This window comes from Erinaceus europaeus, chromosome 4, assembly GCF_950295315.1.
Source record: "Erinaceus europaeus chromosome 4, mEriEur2.1, whole genome shotgun sequence".
Taxonomy (NCBI): domain Eukaryota; kingdom Metazoa; phylum Chordata; class Mammalia; order Eulipotyphla; family Erinaceidae; genus Erinaceus; species Erinaceus europaeus.
This window is the reverse complement of record NC_080165.1, coordinates 106,293,915-106,313,987: the sequence shown is the minus strand read 5'-3', so window position 1 is coordinate 106,313,987 and position 20,073 is coordinate 106,293,915. Positions and strand designations below refer to the sequence as shown.

Below are 20,073 nucleotides of genomic sequence, written 5' to 3'. Positions count from 1 at the left end.
TATAAAACCTATATTTCTCCCAGTCCTGGACCCTTGGGGGCTTGGCTCATTTTCCTTCATGCTTCTCTTGATTCATACTATTTAATCCTGCATCTGCTGAGCTCAACCAAGTCAATGCAACCAGTGTCACCTCAACATGCTTCACTTTGGACAATATCCAGAGATGCCAGGCCTGGAATGCCAACATTTCAGCTCCAGGTGAGACCTTTCCTAGCTCATAGGACTCCTTAATTCCCCTTTAGGTGACACATTTCCCAACAATGCCACAGAACCTAGATATAAACCAGAGCCATGAGACATGGCACATGTGCACATGTATCCATAAGTTAGGGGAAACTATATACCTTAAAGTAAAAGTGTGCAATAGTCTACAGTGACACAATAAATGCAGCAAGCAAATAGAAAGACTTTTAAAAGACACCATAAAGTACTTAATTAAATATTTTCTACTTAGACCTGAATACCCTCCTCACCTACTTCCTATTTCACTTCCCTCAATCATTCTAAGTCTAACCCTGTCAGACAAAGTAGGGAGTATAAAAACTGGATAAGGGCAAGAGACTGGCACACTTTAATGATAGCGCTTTTGGTCGTTACCAAGCCATCCCATCATCTGGGGCCCCATTCAGGGAATCCTGACTATATTGGGCCTAAACCTCTAACAGATCCCTCTGTCCACCATCACTGGCCATCTCCATCAGGAACAACACAGTGGACCCTCATGTGGGACTCTACAGGACCTTGCCCTCAATGTGGAACAATAATGGTAGGGAATGCCCCACTTTCTGAAGGGAAGCTGGGTCAACATACTCTGCCACTCCACGAAGACTAGTCCTGAAATGAGTGCAGCCTAGAATGTTCCTACAACCATGAATGTGATCTCAGACCTACAGATGTAGAGGTTACACAGGCTCCTGTGCTGAATATGGGCCCCAGATCAGATCAGTGGGGCTTACAATTAATGATATTTGTATATTTTTCCCATTTGGGGGGAGCTACACTATTCCCTCATGCAGCTTTCTTGTCTCATTCCCAACTCTTACATCATCTCCCCAGACAATACCTTTAGCTCACCTGCACATTAGCTGTCAGGCTCAAGCAAGAATTTAAAAAGCCATATGCCTCTTGGAATATACCTAAAATAGACTTCCTAACTTTTCCCAAAATTAAGAACTAAAATCTCATCTGCTATATTATTACCTTTAGGTTCCTAATTACTAAACGATCATTTTGCTTTTTATATCTTAATGCTTTTTCAGCCACCAAGTTGCAGATGCTACCATGATGCCAACCTGACTTCCCTGGGCAGATGACCTCACCAATGTGTCCTGGAACCCCACCTCTCCAGAGCCCTAGTCTACTAGGAAAGACAAAAATAGGCTGGGAGTATGGATCAAACTGCCAACACCCATGTCAAGTGGAAAAGCAATTAGAGAAGCCAGACCTCCCACCTTCTACACCCCATAACAATCCAGGGTCCATACTCCCAGAGGGATAAAGAATAGAGAAGCTTCCAATGGAGGGGGTGGGATGAAGAACTCTGGTGGTAGAAATTATGTGGAATTGTACCCCTCTTATCCAACAGACCCTAACACTAACCATTATTAAATAAAATTATATATATAGCACAGATTATTATTATTATTATTATTATTATTTGCCTCCAGTGTTGCTGGGGCTCAGTGCTGGCACTACAAATCCACTGCTCCTGGAGGCCTTTTTTTTTCCATTTTACTGAATAGAACAGAGAGAAATTGAGAGGGGGAGAGAAAGAGCGAGTGAGAGAGACACCTGCAGACCTACTTCACCACTTGTGAAGTGATCCCCCCAGTGGGGAACCAGGGGCTCAAACCAATATCCTTGCATGGGTCCTTGTGCTTAGCACTATGTGTGTTTAACCCGGTGCGCCACCACCTGGCACCCTATTTTTATTAAGTTCTTTAAAATTTATTTATTTGTTGGATAGAGACAAAGAGAAATCAAGAGGGAAGGGGAAAGATAGAAAAGGACAGAGACAGAGAGACACCTGCTGCACCACTTCACGCTTTCCCCCTCCAGGTGGGGACCAGGATTTGAACCTGGATCCTTGTGCACTGTAATGTAGGCACTTAATCAGGTGCACCACCATCTAGCTACACACACACACACACACACACACACACACACATGCATTTTTAAGAGAGAGGCAGAGGAGGGGGAAAGGGAAAGAGAAAGAAACCACAGACCAAAGCTTTCTTTAAGGCAGTGGGTGCCAGGCTCGAACCTGAGTCTAGTACATGGCAAAGCCACACACTATCCAAGTGAGCTATTTAACTAGATCACTAATATATATTTAAGAAAATAATAAAACCGGAAGGGGAACATGACTTTACAGGTTGGGATGATGATACTGGTCAAGCAAGTGGTCAAAGGAGTCAAGGTCAGTCACAGAAATCTGGAATAATACAAAGTCCTAGAGTTCAACAAATAAGTTGAAAGTTAAAGTCAGGAAGAACTCCACCAGAAAACATAAGAGCTGAGAGCTCACTTGGTCTAGTGTGTGCTTTACCATGCACCTGGGTTTGAGTTCTACCACCACATGGGAGCACTATGGACAGTAGTGGGAGGACCCTGGGATGGTGGAGTGGTGCTGTTGAGTCTGTCCTTTCTCTCTGTTTCTCCCTCCCTAAGCAGAAAGCTGTAACAGTTGGTTTTGGGAGGCCACTCTGCAGCATCACACGTGCTGAGGTCCTCAGCTCCCCAGTGCCAGACTAAAAAGGGAAGGAACTAGTAAGTTAGGAAAGTTTGGAAGATTTAAGACAGCTTCACAGAAATTCTCTGGGTACCAAAATAGCCAAGCTAGGGATCATGAGACCATAGGTAGGCTCTCCCCCAAATTAAAATTTCATTAGACCACAGGAAGCAGAGAAGAATCACACAGTCACAAGTTGAGAAGGAAGATGAAAAAAAGGGTTGACGAGCACGTCAACTGCCATAGACTGAGCAACAAAGAGCTGGCTAACCAGCAATAGCACTCTTAGGCACCTATCCAGTGGAAACACAAACATTAATTAGAAGGGACGTATGCACCCCATGTTCATAGCTGCATTATTCCCAATAGCCAAAGAGTGTAGTAGCCTAACTGCCCATTAACAGATGACTGGCTAAAGAAATTATGGGATATATATCTCACGGAATACTACTTTGCAATCAAAAAGATGATATTGTGTTTTTGTTTTTTTTTCCTCCAGGGTTATTGCTGGGCTCGGTGTCTGCACCATGAATCCACCGCTCCTAGAGGCCATTTTTTCCCCTTTTTATTGCCCTTGTTGTTGTAGCCTCGTTGTAGTTATTATTATTGCCATTGTTGATGTTGTTTGTTGTTGGATAGGACAGAGAGAAATGGAGAGAGGAGGGGGAAGACAGAGAGGGGGAGAGAAAGATAGACACCTGCAGACCTGCTTCAACGCCTGTGAAGCAACTCCCCTGCAGGTGGGGAGTTGGGGGCTTGAACTGGGATCCTTACACCGGTCCTTGCGCTTTGCACCACATGCGCTTAACCCACTGTGCCACCACCAGACCCTCAATATTGTGTTCTTTAGAACAAAATGGATGGGTCTGGAGGTGATTATGTTTAGTGGAATAAGAGATGAAAGGCAACTATCACATGGTTTCACTCATATGTGGAATCAAGAGATCTGATTAACATAAACATGCAAAATAAAACAAAACAAAAAATCAGAAACAAACAAACTGTAAGACCAATGACTGTAAGGACTAATGCAACCAGTACCACCTCGGCAAGCTTCACTTCAGACTGTGCCCAGAGACATCAGGTGTGGAATGTCAACTCTTCAGCTTCATTGCTCTGATGAGACCCTTCCTAGCTCATAGGACTCCTTAACTCCATTTCGAGTGGTGTACTTCTTAACAAAACCTCAAAACCTAGATATAAACCAGGACCCATAACATAGGGTATATGCGGGGGCTGGGCGGTAGCGCGGCAGGTTAAGTGCACATGGCACTAAGTGCAAGGATCAGTGTAAAGATCCCAATTCAAGCCCCCAGCTCCCCACCTGCAGGGGGGCCGCTTCACAGGCAGTGAAACAGGTCTACAGGTGTCTGTCTTTTTCTCCCCCCCCCCGTCTTCCCCTCCTCTCTCCATTTCTCTCTGTCCTATCCAGCAACAACATTAATAACAACTATAATAATAATAATAACCACAACAACGATAAAACAACAAGGACAACAAAAGGGGAAAAAATGGCCTCCAGGAGCAGTAGATTTGTGGTGCAGGCACCGAGTCCCAGCAATAACCCTGGAGGCCAAAAAAAAAAAAAAGATAGGGCATATTTATATGTATCCATAAATTAGGGGAAAATATATACCTTAAAGCAGAAGTGCACAATAATTTGCAATGTGTCAGTAAATGAAGCAAGAAAGTATAAAGAACCAAAAAGACACCTTAAAGTACCTAATGAAATAGTTTCTACTTAGACCTAGACACCCTCCTCATCTACTTTGTAATACATGTCCCCCAATCACTCCAAAGCTAACCTTGTCAGACAAAGTAAGGACTACAAAAGCTGAATAATGGCAAGAGACTGGCTTTGTTTAATGATGACTCTTTAGTCACTACCAGGCCACCCCATCACCTGGGGCCCTAGTCAGGGAACCCCAGGGCTCCCACATAGACACGATAGGCCTGAACCTCTAACAGATGCCTCTCTCCACTGTCACTGGTCATCTCCATCAGGAACAACATAATGGGACCCCTTTGTGGGCCCCTATAGGACCTTGCCTCAATGTGGATCAATAATGGTAGGGACTATTCCATTCTCCGAAGGGAGGTTGGATAACATACTCTACTTACTACTTGAGGAAGATGGGTCCTCTGGAATATATCTACTAGCTTTTTCCAAAATGGAGACCCCCAAATCTTATCTGCAATATTCTTGCCTTTAGGTTCATGATTAGTCAACAATTGGTTCTGCATTTTATCTTAACTCTTTTTCAACTACCAGGTTTCAGATGATACCATGATGTCAACCCGACTTCCTTGGGCAGAGGACCCCAGCATGTGTCTTGGAACCACTGCCTCCCCAGATCACTGTCCCAGTAGGGAAAGAGAGAGAGAGGCTGGGAGTATGGATCAACCTGCCCACTCCCATGTTTAGTGGAGAAGCAATTACAGAAGCCAGACCTTCCATCTTCTGTACCCCACAATGATCCTGGGTCCATACTCCCAGAGGGAAAAAGAATAGGGAGGGGATTGGATATGGAGCTCTGGGAGTGGGCATTGTGTGGAAATGTACCCCTTTCATCCTATAGTATTGTCAATATTTCCATTTTATAAATTTTAAAAAAGTTAAAAAAATAAGAAGACTTTTGAGGACCATGGTGGTTATCTATGGGAGATGGAAGGGTGGGGACACGAACTTTGGTGGTGATTGTGGTGTGGAACTACACCCTGTAATCTTACAATCTTGTAACTTATTGTTAATCATGGGGTTTTGACACATGTCTGTTGTCCCAAAGGACATGGAGAGGTACTATGGTGTCTCTTCTTTCTCTGTCTCTTTTCCTATTTCTCATTCTCTCACCCTTTACCTAGGGGGGGCAAGGAAATGACTACAGGGAGCAGTGGAGCTGTCTAGGCACCAAGCCAAAATAGATAACTCTGGTGGGAAAAATTAATTTATAAAATATAGCTATTCCTTCATAAACTGTAAGAAATAAACTACTAGTCCCTCAATTTGCCTGAATCTCAGAGATGCTATGCTGAGAAAAAGAAGTTGGACACCAAGAGTAAAAGGAAAAACTGAGAATTCTGGGATAATTCTATTTAAGTGTAATTCTAGAGCAGGTAAAACTGATCTAGAACAACATAAATCTGATCAGTTTGCCTGTGGGTAGGAGGGGGGTTGTTTGGAGACTGTTAGGATGATGGGGGTTCTCAAGGACCTTGATTGGGCTGATGTTTGGTGCATATAAATTTGTCCAAATTTATCAAAACTGTACACTGAAAATACACCAATGTTATTGTATGCAAACTACACTTCAATAGAGTTGACTGAAAAGAAAGAGTATGTTTTCCTCTGCTGAACTATGGTGATACAAGGCAGCACATGAAAGAACAGAAAGGGCACAATATGAAGGTTATGAGGTTTGTCAGTACTAGGACCTCCCCCAAATGCCAACAGACGGTGTCATTCAGTACAGAACATGTTCTCAGAAGTGTGTGTGTTCCCTATTGAACCAGGAGTTTCAGCAGAAGACCAGCTCTCTGCATCTCACTACTTAGAGCAAGCCTCTAGGTTTGGAAGGATAAAGGTGAGATACCAATTCTTCCTGGGGGATTGGCGGGTGGCTCAACCTGCAGAGTGCACATACTAACATGTGAGTGGCCCCAGGTTCAAACCCCAGGTCACCAATAGGAGACCCTGCAGCGCGGAAGTTACATAAGCAGTGGACCAGAGCTTAGATGTCTCTCTCTCTATCTCTTTCTGTCTCTCGTCTTCCATCAAAAGGGGAAAAACTAACCACCAGGAGCTGTGGTAGATTTGTGCAGGCACCAAATCCCAGCAATAACCCTAGAGGAAAGACCAGGGGCTGGGTGGTGGCGCACCTGGTTGAGCACATGTATTACAATGTGTAAGGACCCAGGTTTGAGCCCCCAGTCCCCATCTCAGGGGGAGAGCTTTGTGAGTGGTGAAGCAGTACTGCAGGTGTCTCTCTGTCTCTCTCCCTCTCTATCACCCTCTTGATTTCTGGCTGTCTCTATCCAATAAATAAAGATAATTAAAATTAAAAGAAAGAAAGAACAAATAAAAGGACTTCTCCCTCATGCATCAAGAAGGTGGCTCACAGGTACAGTGCATGTCTTGCATATGTGAGACTCTAGGTTCAATTCCTTGCACTGCAGAAAGAAGTGGTAGAGAAATGTACTTATCTTTCCGTTGTCTTTTTCATTTATAGTTAAAAAAAAAAAAACTCTTCCTCAGCCAGTTTAAGTCCCAGTCTCCACCTGCAAGGGAGAAGCTTCATGAAAGATGGGATAGTGCTGCAAGTGGCTCTATCTTTATTTCATAAATATATGTGTGTGTATGTGTGTGTGCATGTAATATATATATATATATATATATATATACACACACAATTTATTTATTTACTATTGGATAGGAACAGAGAGAAATTGAGAGGGGAATAAAGGGAGGGAGAGAAACAGGTAGATACCTACACACTGCTTCATCACTCACTAAGCTTTCCCCTTGCAGGTGGGAGCCAGGGGCTTGAACTTGGGTCCTTGTGTACTGAAATGTGTGTGCTCAACCAGGTGCATCACCACCTGGACCCTCTATCTTTATTTTTGTCTTTATCAGAGAGAAAAAAAAAAAAAGGAAAAGGAAAAGAATCAATGACACCAGAAGAAGTGAAGTTGTGGTGTAGGCACCAAGCCCCAGAGATAATCCTGGTGGTAGTAAAATAAAATAAGGTGAAATAAATTTTTTTTCTTAGCATATGGGAGGCTTAACAGTACCCTTCAAGAATCTCACAAGGAAGGAAATATGATAGGTCTTGTTAAGTTTGGGTCAGTCTTTCCTGACTTGGTTACAGTAGAACAAATAGCTTGCATCTGAAAATACAATATTGCTGAGGTCAGATTATTGTCACATTGACATGTTTTGTGTAGCTTATTAATGCCATGCATGCTTAAGTGTGAAAATAACACCAACTCTATTCCTCTTTCCAGACACAACCATGCTTTTGAGTACATCAGCAAGCCCAGTCATAGACTATTACACAATAGCAGTTTTGTGGTTGTTTAGAAGCATAATGAGAGCAAACATCTACTGGATGTTTCTGGTGTGCCAGGTCCTGAGGCATTTCCATGCATTGCACTTAATCCTCATAGAGGCCCTTTTAGGATCTGAACAGATGAGAAAACTGAGGTCAGGAGAGTTTGCTCATAGCCAGCTCTGCATGGTGCTGACACCACCTGTGAGTCTGGGGACAAGGAGGGAGCTGGGCTGTCCTGAGTCACAGGAATATAGTAATCATTTCTTAAGAACTGTATATAACTCTGGAATCCTGGGGGCATAGTAGTGAAAAGGACCTAAATTGGGGAAAGAGTGTTTTGTAGACACCTCTCATGGGGAGATAAGAGGTTGTACCTGTATCAACAACTGTACAAGCCATCAACACCACCCCCCTTAAAGTGGGGGAAAGAGAACTGTACACAAATGATTAGATGTACTCCTGCATGATAAAATGTGTGTTAATTTTTTTTTTTTTTTTTTTTTTTTACCAGAGCACTGATCAGCTCTGGTTTATGGTGGTGCAGGGGACTGAACCTGGGACTTTGGAGCCTCAAGCTTGACAGTCTGTTTGTTTGCATAACCATTATGCTATCTACCCCTGCCCAATGTATGTTAATTTAATGATACTTTGTCCAGCAGGTTTTGCAGTGCCAAGGCAGTGAAACTGGAGGCTATAAAATATTTGCTTTTATGCTTAAGTTATGAAATGTAATTGCCTTCCCATCCCTTGCGACACTACTTCACCCTCACTAGAAGAGCTTCTTCAACGTATTCAAAGACAACCACCTAGAAACAGAGAAATAAGAAAACAAGTGTGACTTGTATAGCTCACTGTTGAGATACCTGGGACTGTGCTGCCCTCAAATGAGTAAAGGGGGGCAGGAACACAGCTTAGCCAGTAGAAAACATGCTTTATCAGAAACTGCAGGTAAGGAGACTTGTAGTTAATTCATTTCTCTATGCAGCCAGAGCTTCTAGCCTTCTACGTCCCAAGCAGGAAGCCTAGAGATTCAGCATCTCCAAGCAACAGGGGTCAGGGTTTAACTCAGTGTTCACTATTAGTCAAAAGATGTTCAAATGAAGGTGACACTCTAAACACTCTGACAAAACCACAGAAACACATTCCAAAGGGAATGTGAAGTACAACAGGTAGTCTTGCTAAACAAATTTGAGATGCTAATGCTTCTAAAATGCACCCATATGTTGTACCAGTTAGGAAAAAGGACTGTCAATCAAACTATGGTACACACTGTACTTAAGATGTATTTCATCTATGTAAAATGTGTATTAGTATTTATGAAATACGGTAATTCAAGAGCAGCTTTCTCTTTCTTTAAAAATTTTTTTATTATCTTTATTTATTTATTGGCTAGAGACAGCCAGAAATAGAGAGGAAAGGGTGATACAGAAGGATAGACACAGAGAAGCCCTGCAGCACTGCTTCACCACTCATGAAGTTTTCCCCCTGCAGGTGGGAACTGGGGGGCTTGAACCCAAGTCCTTATGCATTGTAACATGTACACCACCACCCAGCCCAAAAGCAGCTTTCTCCAACTGGAGATTATAACCTGCTTAGAAGTCACTGCATAGCTCACAATAAACCACATCTGGATGAAATTTAATATTTACCTTTTTTACATAACTTCCCAAATTTGCCTGTAATTGACTTACATGTTTGAAAAAAAAAAGTCACTCACTCACTAATTTGTCAGTATTATTAAGCAGTTACCACGCTGAGTGGTTAGTAGAGAAAGAGGGACAGAGGTGAGTATCACTTCTGTCAATTCAACCAATTTTCTTAACAATCAGAAGTTACTGATTGTTGGTGAATGGAGCTATTATATAAATAACATTTCAGGTCTCTTTCATTTCTTCTGTATCAAAATAAACCAAATTCTGTAGCACTCAACTCTTCTAAACCAGACTTTAAGCAATTATTTGGAGCATCTAGGTAACAATTTCGACATTTTCACCTTTTTTCAAAAGAGAGTTACAGAGAGAGTTAATAATGACCAAGTGCAGAGTATGTGTTAGGAAATACTCAAATCCACATAAATTATTAGAATGAAACCTCGAAATAACATTTTGGGTATTAATATTACTGTTAAAAGCAGTGGTGGTGAAGGTTCAGCTCACAAACTGTGTAATCATCTGGTCTGGCCCTGCTAAGGCAACTACAGATAGGCCTTGAAATTCAATAAATCTAGGAGCTTTCTTCATAGCAACATTAAGTACTAATGTTTAAGTTGATGATTCTGTATGGCCTATGAATGATGTTATAAATATCCAAATGGCCCTTGGAAGCAACAAATTTCCCCATCACTGGTTTAAGGTTAGAGAATTGAGAGCTCAGGAAAAATCAAACAGCTGGATTCAAATCCAAGTTCATTTGCATGCAAACCTCAGGTGTTCTCTACTAGACACAGAACAGAAGGCATGAAAAGGAATGGCTTTTAAAAGCTTCAAAAAGGGGGCCAGGTGGTAGCACAGGGGGTTAAGCATACATAGTACAAAGTGCAAGGACTGGTGTAAGGGTCCCGGTTCAAGCCCCCTGCTCTCTACCTGCAGGAGACCATTTCATGAGTAGCAAGTCTGCAGATGTCTATCTTCCTCTCCCTCTCTCGGTCTTCTTCCCGCTCTTGATTTCTCTCTGTCCTATCCAACAACAGCAATGGCAACAATAACAACAAGGGTAACAAAAATGGAAAAAGTGGCCTCCAGGAGTAGTGGATTCACAGTGCAAGCACTGAGCCTCAGCAATAACCCTGGACACAAATAAAATAAAATAAAATAAAATAAAATCTTAAAAAATCATAGGAAGACTAAATTGAAGTCTGGAAGGCCAGGACTCTATTTAAGCAACTGCAAGGAAAATAATGAAGCCCCTTCTGCTGCAGGACATCTCCCTAGACTTAGGGGGCTTTATTCGATTAGTAGGTGGCTGTTCACATCTCTGAGGTGTCTTGGGAGTATCCCTGCAGCATGTGGGAAGTGGCTCTGGAATCCCTCCTAAGATCTGCCTGAGAGACATCTTAACTAGTCAAGTAGCTAGTGCTGCAGAGAAGATGTGAACATAATGAGCCACAATGTAAAGCAAGGCATAGGAAAACTATCATGATAAAGTCCTCTGAACTCTGATAGCCCTTTGAGGAGCCAAGTCTCGGTCACAGAGACAGACCAGGGAGGTGAGACCTGCACTATACTGTGAAGAACTGGAAGTTTCATTATCAGTGGGACAGCACTATGGTGTCTTTATCTCTCTGTCTCTCATCCTCTAAAAGAGAAAAAGAGCTCACCTAGAGTGGTGGAGTCATGCAGGTGTAAAGTCCCGGGGCGGGGGGGGGGGGATGACCTGATGGCAAAAATTAAAGAAAGAGATTAAAAAGGTATGCCCCCAAAGTCACCTACAGAGGAAAACCCATAAGATCAGCAGCAGATTTCTTCACACAAACACTAAAGGCCACAAGAGAATGGCAAGATATCTATTGAGCTCTCAATGAGAAAGGCTTTCAACCAAGACTACCGTATTCTGCCAGACTGTCATTCAAACTAGATGGAGGCATAAAAACCTCAGACAAGCAACAGTTGAAGGAATCAACTATCAACAAGCCTGCCCTAAAAGGAGTTCTGAAAGGTCTCTTATAAACAATCACAGCATCATAAATATGCCATATATCAGAACACTCTTAAAATCTACAATAATAGCATTAAAATACATTCATTCTATAATATCAATAAATGTCAATGGCCTGAATCCACCTACTAAAAGGCATCAAGTAGGAAGATGGGTCAGAAAACACAACCCAAACGTACGCTGTCTTCAGGAATCCCACATAATTCAATAAGACAAACACAGACTCAAAGTGAAAGGATGGAAAACTACTGTATGAGTCAATGGACCACAAAAAAGGGCAGGAACAGCTATTCCTTATCTGTCAGGATAGATCTTAAAATAAATAATATTTTAAAAGATAGGGATGTACATTACTTAATGCTCAGAGGATCAGTCAATCAAGAGGACTTAATGATTATTCACATCTATGCACCCAGTGATAGACCATCTAAATACACCAAACATCTACTGAAAGAGCTACAGCAACACAGTAATAATAAGGGACTTCAATACCCCTTGAAAGTTAGACCAGAAACTATTAAATACTTAGAGAACTCCTTCTCATCTAAATTTTGAAGTCATTTTCAATTAAAGGAATCTAATTACAAAAAAAAAAAAAAAAAAGTTGAACAATAAACACAAAGCAGAACTAGGACTAGGTCTGGTGTATTTCATTAAAGTAAAGGACTCTGGGGTTGGGGGGGAGGGGTCAGGTCCTGAAACATGATATCAGAGGAGGACCTAGTAAAGGCTGTACTGTGATGTGGAAATAGTATGCATGTACAAACTATTGTATTTTACTGTTGACTGTAAACCATTAATTCCCCCTAAAAAAGAAATTTTTTAAAAAGTTTGCCACCAGAAAGAATAGAAATTTTTTCTTGAAATACAAACCCTCCCAAGACAGAATCAGGAGAAAATAAAAAACCCAAATAGACTAATCAGAAGCAAGGAATTGAATAGTAGCTAAAACAGAAGCCTACGACCAGATAGTTTTACTACTAGACCTTCAAAGATGACCTGTCCTTCTCAAGTTCTTCCAAAAACTCCAAAGCAAAAAAAAAAAAAAGCATTCTTTATTAGGTCAAAATTACTCTGATATTAAAATCATACAGAGGAAAGAAAGAAAAAGAGAAAGGAAGAAATAAAGAAAGGAAGGAAGGAAGGAAGGAAGGAAGGAAGGAAGGAAGGAAGGAAGGAAGGAAGGAAAGAAGGAATGAAAGAAGGAAGTGCTGGATGGTGGTGTACCCAGTTAAGCACACAAGCTCAAGGACCCAGATTTGAGCCCCTGCTACCCACCTGCCGGGGGTTTGCTTCAAGAGTGGTAAAGCAGGTCTGCAGGTCAGTCTCTCTCTCTCTCTCTCTTTCTCCACCCTCTTTCAATTTCTCTCTATCCTATCTAATAAAAAAAAAATAGGGAAAAAATGGCGACCAGGAGCGGTGGATTTGCAGTGCTGGCACAGAGCCCCAGTGATAACCTGGTGGCAATAAAGAGAGAGAGAGAGAGAAGAGAGAGAGAGCACAAAAAAGACTATAAACCAACATCCCTGATGAATACACATGCAAAGATTCTCTATAGAATCTTAGTGAAGCAAATTCAAGAACACATTCATGATCAAATGGAGTCATTTTAAGGATGCAAGGAGATTAAACATATATAGTCGAATAATGTCAACATATTATATCAGCAAATGGGGAGGGAAAACATTTGTAAGGGAAGAGGGGATTCAGTGGACTCTGATGGAGGGTTATTGGTGTTCTGGTGGTTGGTGTAATGTAGCAACATGTCATGAAGAGACATGAAATTGTCTCCTTAAAACATAATCCTGTATGGACGGGAAGTGGTGCAGTGGAGAAGGTGATAGAACCTCAAGTGTAAAATCTTGCATTTGATTCCTAGCACTGAGTACGCCAAAGTCATGTTCTGGTTCTCTCTCTCCCCCCATCTCTCTTTGACATTAATAAATAAATCCTTTAAAAAGAGTTATGCAAACCAAAAATAAAAATATCCTTTAAAATACAATAAGATAAGGATGGATCACTGATAACGATTCTCTAAGAAGGTTGAGAATTAACAAACTGTTATTCTGACTGAAATCAAAAAGAGCTTTGAGCAGGAGAGGGGTGTGGAGCAGCAGCATGGTTCTGGCAGGGCAAGAGACACTTGTGACTGTGGGTCAGAAGAAACAGCAAGTTTGCATCCCCCCCTGGAGCCTGACGGTCAGCACTCAGGCATCAGCACAGAAACAGCATATAAAATGAGTGACTCCAAAAAAAAAAAGTAGAGACTTTGTCCCCATGGGCACTTGGCAACATCTAGTAATATAGTGGCAAGGCCAGTGCCACTACATTATTAAATGCTTCACGACTCACAAGACAAGTACTAAGTCAGGGGCCAGGCTGTGGTGCAGGTGGCAGGCTTGATAGAGCACACATGTTTCCATGTGCAAAGACCCGGGTTCAAGCCCCCATTCCCCACCTGCAGGCTGGGAGCTTCTTAAGCAGTGAAGCAGAGTTTCAGGTATCTTTCTCTCTCCCTATCTTCCCTTTCCCTCTCTTTTACTTTGTCTGTATCCAGAAAATAATTAATTAAAATAGGGATTGGGTGGTTGTGTACCTGGTTGAGTGCACATGTCACAATGTGCAAGGACCTGGGTTCAAGCCCCCAGTCCCCACCTGCAGGGGGGAAGCTCTGCAAGTAGTGAAGCAGTGTTTGACGGTGTCTCTCTCTTTCCCTCTTAATCTCTCCCTTCCCTCTTGATTTCTGGCTGTTTATATCCAATCAATATATAAAGATAATACCCCCAAAATTAAAATAATAATAATAAAATAAAATTTAAAAATATTGGGTCAAGTATTCCCAACTATTGAGAACCAATTGTTCCAAGTTTTAGGAATACCATTTGTTTGTTTGCCTGTTCTTTTAGATTTAACAAAACATAAACTTTCAATATATAGTCAAAAAGCTTGTTAGTGTTTGAAAAAAATGCTTTAAACAAAGTAAAATGTACTTTTATATCAAGTGAGTTTGAAGAGCCTTGTAGAACAGCATTCTGTAAAGAACAAGAAAGTTGGTACAGGATTTACTGAGAAAGGCAGAATGTCTTCAGGCAGGGATATATGGAGGTAGTGGTTCCTTTTCAGGCATCTTCACTGCCATTTCATAGGCTGGTAATACATACTGTGGAGGTGATTGGGTACGCAGCAATGCATGTTTCTACTGTTGATGTATTTGTAGCAATTCCAAACACAGTTGATTACGTAAGCTTTAAAGATGATGAACAAGGTGAAGAATACAAGGACAAGGAACAGGAGGCAGCTGGAGTCCAACGCCAGGAGGTCATTTTTGTAGGGAAAATCAGATAACTGATCCAGATATTCCTTGATTCTTGTCAAGTAAGTAAAAGAGCTGATGAGAACAACCAGGCAGATGAGAACAAAATAAAAAAGTTGGTAGCAGAACAATGGAATCAGCTAGCCCAATTGATAAGAAATGGTTCCATATACCACCATGGGGCTGATTATAAACATAAGAACAGAGACGCAGACATTTCAGACATTCTCTCAGATGAGTAGTAGTGACTGATGACTTCATACTGAATGTTGACAGCTGACATTGAGTTTGGATGAGTTACCTCCACCAGCAAAATTGCCATCAGTAGGTTCACAACCATGTACCAGGTCCCCATGATGGTCCTGGTGTGGACACAACAGCAGCTACAGTACTGGGTGCTGTAGGGCCTGTCGCTGCAGCTTCACTTGAAATTCATGGACACCATTGAGAATCTGGAATCATGGGCCTGGCTGCTAACAAAAGCTTTCCACCCAGGGGGGGCACGCAAAGTTCTGTCTCCTTCGCAATTGTGTGCTGAGTCAGGAACACCATTCAGCATCATAAAGCAACAAAAATGAGGGAGTCGGGAGGCAGTGCAACGGGTTAAGCGCACATGGCACAAAGTGCAAGGACAGGAATAAGAATCCTGGTTCAAGCCCCTGGCTCCCCACCTGCAGGGGAGTCCCTTCACAGGCAGTGAAGGAGGTCTACAAATGTCTACCTTTCTCTCCCCCTCTCTGTCTTCCCCTCCTCTCTCTATTTCTCTCTGTCTTAACAATGACAATATCAATAAGAGCAATAATAACTACAACAATAATAAAAAAAACAAGGGCAACAAAAACAAGGGCAACAAAAGGGGAAATACATATTAAACAAAAGTGGTAAAGCTGTCATACTTGCCATGGAGCCATGAGTCAAAAAAGGGCAAAGAATCCACAGGGTCCCACTCGGCACAGAGACTATAACTCCTTAATAGTTTTGTATACCAGGTCCAGATGGGCACTGAAGCCAAGGAGAACAGGCACAGTCCTGGCCTCAGAGACCAGACTAGAAAAGGGTGTGAGTGAGTGATTCCCAGGACTAAAAACCGGTGCTTAGAGACAGTAGGCACCAAATTAGATTGGTGGCTGAGACACAACCAGAGTCTGGGTTTTCGCAAAAGACTGTTAAAAAGAGAAAAACCACCTAAAAACTCACTAATTTACGACTTTGTCTTTTAGAATCTCCACTGTTGTTGCCCCACAGAGGCTGGAACAGCAGCAGAGAAATGTTGACATCAAGGTCACAGAACCATCCTGGTGACTCAGGTTAATCGCTCCCCTCCCCCACCAAAATAAACAAGGAAACCGAACACCTTAGCCACAGCACCTCCTGCTGGCACAACAAAATTCACACTAAATGAGGAACTATACAGAGCAATGACAGAAGTCCCAAATGACCAGGCAAGCACAGATATAGAAAAAATGACAGATGGAGTTCAGAAAACTGATTATGAAATCAATTCTTTTTAAAATTTTTACATTACTTTGCCTTCAGGGTTATCGCTGAGGCTCAGTGCTGGCATTATGAATCCACTGCTCCTGGTGGACATTTTTTCCATTTTTATTTGACAGGACAGAGAGAAATTGAGAGAAAGGAGAGATAGAAAGGGATAGATAAAGACAGACCCCTCAGACCTGCTGCACCACCTGTGAAGCATCCCCCTGCAGGTGGGGAGACTGGGGCTTGAACCGAGATCCCTACATGAGTCCTTGAGCTTCATACTATGTGCGCTTAACCTGGTGTGCCACCGCCCAGCCCTCATGAAATCAATTCAGGAAACTAAAGTTAAGATTCAAGAACTCAGCAATCATTTTACCATAGAATTACAAAGTACAGGAGGGAAAAAAACATCCAAACAGAACTGCAGGGCCTAAAGGACATTTTGAATACAGTTCAGGTTGGGGTAAGAGGCCTTGGAAGTAGACTTAACCAGGTGGAGGAGAGACCATCAACACTAAAGGACACATCCACCACACTCTGTGAATTTAAAATTCTTGGAGAGGAAAGGTTTAGTAAAAATGAAGCACTTTTTGGGAGGCGGGTGGTAGCGCAGCTGGATAAGTGCACATGGTACAAAGTGCAAAATGCAAGGACTGGCATAAGGATCCTGGTTAGAGGCCCTGTCTCCCCACCTGTAGGGAGGTCACTTCACAGGCAGTGAGGCAGGTCTGCAAGTATCTATCTTTCTCTCTCCCTCTCTATCTTCCCCTCCTCTCTGTCCTATCCAACAACAACTACAGCAATAACAATAATGACAACAACAATGATAAACAACAAGAGCAACAAAAGGGGGGAAAAAGGACTTCAGGGGCAGTAGATTCACAGTGCAGGCACTGCTCACCCAGTGATAACCCTGGAGGTAAAAAAAAAAAATTAAATTAAAAAAAATGAAGCACTTTTCAACAAAACAGCAGACTCCATCAGAAAGATGGACATCAGATTATTGGGATCCCTGAGGAAGAAGATAAAGAGGAGTAGAGACATATTCAAATAAACTTTAACAGAGAATGTTCCATACCAGAGCAAAGTTTAAAATATAAAAATTTAATATATTAAATTTTTGAATCCAAAACACATTATTGTAAAACTATCCAAATCCAGAGACAAGGAAAAAATACTGCAGGTTTCCAGGGAAAGGAAGAAAGTCACATACAAAGGCAGAACCATAAGGCTTTCATCAGATTTCTCATCACAAACCCTAATGGCAAGGAGGGAGAGGAAGAAATAAAGACCTTTTCAAAGATTCAGAAACTGACAGGAAGAAATAAAGATCTTTTCAAAGATTCAGAAACTGACAGAATTTGCCACTACCAACCTTCTCTTCTGAGAATTTCTAAAAGGAATCCAACATGAAAAGAAGAAGCAAAGGAGTCACAACTTTGTTTTATTTTATTTTGTCTCTTTATTTTTTATTTCTTTATTGGGGGATTAATGTTTTACAGTTGACAGTAAATATAATAGTTTGTACATGCATAACATTTCCCAGTTTTCCACATCAGAATACAACCCTCACTAGGTCCTCTGCCATCCTGGTTCCAGAACCTGAACTTCCCCCGCCCCCAACCAACCCCAGAGTCTTTTACTTTGGTGCAATACACCAACTCCAGTCCTAGTTCTGATCTTGTTTTCTACATCTGCCTGAGAGTGAGATCATCCCATATTCATCCTTCTGTTTCTGACTTACTTCACTTAACATGATTTTTTCAAACTCCATCCAAGATGGGCTGAAAACAGTGAAATCAACATTTTTTTTAAAAAATTTATTTTCCCTTTTGTTGCCCTTGTTGTCTTTTTATTGTTGTTGTAGTTATTATTGTTGTTGTTATTGATGTTATTGTTGTTAGATAGGACAGAGAGAAATGGAGAGAGAAGGGGAAGACAGAGAGGGGGAGAGAAAGATAGACACCTGCAGACCTGCTTCACCACCTGTGAAGCAACTCCCCTGCAGGTGGGGAGCCGGGGACTTGAACCGGGATCCTTATGCCAGTCTTTGTGCTTTGTGCCACGTGTGCTTAACCCGCTGCGCTAGTGCCCGACTCCTGAAATCACCATTTTTAATAACTGAGTAGTTATTACATTGTGTATATATACCACAGCTTGCTCAGACACTCATCTGTTGTTGGACACCTAGGTTGCTTCCAGGTTTTGGCTATTACAAATTGTGTTGCTATGAACATAGGTATACACAAATCTTTTTGGATGGGTGTGTTGGGTTCCTTAGGATATATCCCCAGGAGAGGAATTGTGGGATCATAGGGTAGATCCATTTCTAGCCTTCTGAGAGTTCTCCAGACTGCTCTCCACGGGGGCTGGACCAATACACATTCCCACTAGCAGTGCAGGAAGGTTCTTTTGTCCCCACAACCTCTCCAGCATTTGTTGCTGCTACCTCTTCTGATGTATGACATTTTCACAGGAGTGAAATGTTATCTCATTGTTGTCTTTATTTGCATTTCTCTGACAATCAATGACTTGGAGCATTTCTTCATGTTTCTCAGCCTTTCAAATCTCTTCTGTGGTGAATATTCTGTTCATGTCCTCACCCTATTTTTGGATAGGGTCATTTGTTTTCTTGTTAAGTTTGGTAAGCTCTTTACATATTTGGGTTATTGGCCTCCTGTCTGATGTATGGCATGTAAAGAACTTCTCCCATTCTGTGAGGTGTCTCTCTGTTTGGGTAGTGGTTTCTTTTGCTGTGCAGAAGCTTTTTAATTTGATGTAGTCCCATAGGTTTATACTTGCCTTAGTCTTCTTTTTAATTGGATTCATCTCACTGAATTTATGTCTTTAAAATTTATGTGGAAAAGAGTTCTGCCAATATTTTCCTCTAAGTATCTGATAGTTTCTGGTCTAACATCCAAGTTCTTGATTGATCTGGAATTTACTTTTGTGTTTGGTGAAACAGAGTGGTTCAGTTTCATTCTTCTGCAAGTTTCAACCCATTTTTTCCAACACCATTTGTTGAAGAAACTCCCCTATCCCCATTTAATAGTCTTGGCACCTTTGCCAAACATTAGATGTCCATAGGTGTGGGGGCTTACTTCTGGGCTCTCAATTCTATTCCACTGGTCAGTGTGTCTATTTATGTTCCAGTACCAAGTAGTTTTGATTACAATGGTCCTATAATGCAATTCAAGATCTAGGAGTGTGATACCTCCATTTCTGTTCTTTCTTCTCAAGATTGTTTTGGCAATTCTAAGTTTTACTAGTTCCATATAAACATTTATAGATTTTGTTCTATTCTCCTAAAAATGTGGTTGGGATCTTGGTGGATATTGCATTAAATTTGTACATGACTCTGGGTAGTATATTCATTTTGATGATGTTAATTCTTCCAACCCATGAACATGGAATATCCTTCTACTTCTTTTTGTCTTTTTCTAATTTCCTTGAGTAGTGACTCATAAATTTCAGTATACAAGTCTTCCTCTTCTGTGGTTAGGCTTATTCCTAGATATTTTATTGTTTTTTGCTGCTATAGTAAAAGGAGTTGATCTCTGGATTTCTTCTTCTTCTTCCAGTTTTGCTTTTGCATAAAGGAATGCCACTGGCTTTTGTATGTTAATTTTGTAGCCTGACACTTTCTTATATTTCCAAAAATTTCCTGATAGATTCTTTAGGTTTTTCTATGTATACTATCATGTCATCTGCAAATAGGGAGAGTTTGACTTCTTCTCTTCCAAAGACGAGAAGAAGTCAAACTTGCTATGGCAAGAACTTCCAACACTATGTTGAACAGTAATGGTGATAGTGGGCAGCTCTGTCTAGTACCTGATCTGAGGGGA

The 20,073-nt window shown here is 41.5% G+C and overlaps 1 protein-coding gene and 1 pseudogene across 3 annotated transcripts in view; both read right to left on the bottom strand.

Annotated features, from left to right (window-relative positions):
* WNT5B (Wnt family member 5B) overlaps nucleotides 1–20,073 on the bottom strand; it is a 150,725-nt gene that overhangs the window by 119,510 nt on the left and 11,142 nt on the right. The gene's annotated exons all lie outside the window — the stretch shown is intronic.
* On the bottom strand, nucleotides 14,519–15,191 carry LOC103116021 (lysosomal-associated transmembrane protein 4A-like; annotated as a pseudogene).